The sequence below is a fragment of the Geospiza fortis genome, unplaced genomic scaffold (assembly GCF_000277835.1).
Source record: "Geospiza fortis unplaced genomic scaffold, GeoFor_1.0 scaffold194, whole genome shotgun sequence".
Lineage (NCBI taxonomy): Eukaryota > Metazoa > Chordata > Aves > Passeriformes > Thraupidae > Geospiza > Geospiza fortis.
Window position 1 is genome coordinate 7,017,380 of NW_005054322.1, and position 860 is coordinate 7,018,239.

Below are 860 nucleotides of genomic sequence, written 5' to 3' on the forward strand. Positions count from 1 at the left end.
TTAGTTGAAAAAAATCATACATTTTGTGTAGTGCTCTGGGATTATGAAGTTATTAATCTGTTTGCTGGCAGGGTTCTCAAGGTCTGGTGTATGCATTTTAAAAAATGAAATCCAACTAAATGACAAGTGATTGCCAGAGTCACTTTTTTGTAGCTGCAGTTATAATGCCCATTATGAATCACAAAGTGCTGGGTGAATAGTGAGAGGATAAGTAATTTGCTCAAAGTCACACAAGATGAAAAACAGCCAGGCAACCCGGTCACTGTGACCTATCCTAATCTAGTCTCATTTTCATTTCTGTTAATAAGATCTGATTGCAAATTAAAGCTCTGATTGCAGCAGGAAATAGACCAACAGCCTTTTCCCTCACCACCCTGAGGACCTTGATTGTCTTAATGTTAAAAAGAAGCAACCTTTACAGCATCTCAGGGTGACAGAAACCAATTCTCTGTAAAGCCATATTCCTTTCTTCTCATTCTGTGTATTCTCCGAGAAAGGAGGAGAATTTTGGGATGGCTGTACTCCCATGCAACTCTTCACAAAGGAGGAAAACGTGAACCCAAAACTTCTACTAAATGAACATTCAACTGTTCCCCCAGCCTAGTAGAGAAGGAATGTGCTCAGTCTTTTGGGTTGTGCAATGGTTGTGAGACCAGGCTTTAGTCTGGAGATAATAAGTTCTATGCTGAATGCTTTCTCTCACTGAAGTAATGATGTCTCCCATTTCAGGGCAAGGAAGCAGAGTTTAGCAGGCCTGTATATTCAGAGTTTTTGCCACCATATTTTAACAAGGATAAGTGCTGTAAATCCCCCTTTGAGACTAATGAGAACATTTAATTAAGTTTCATTTTTTGGGGGGG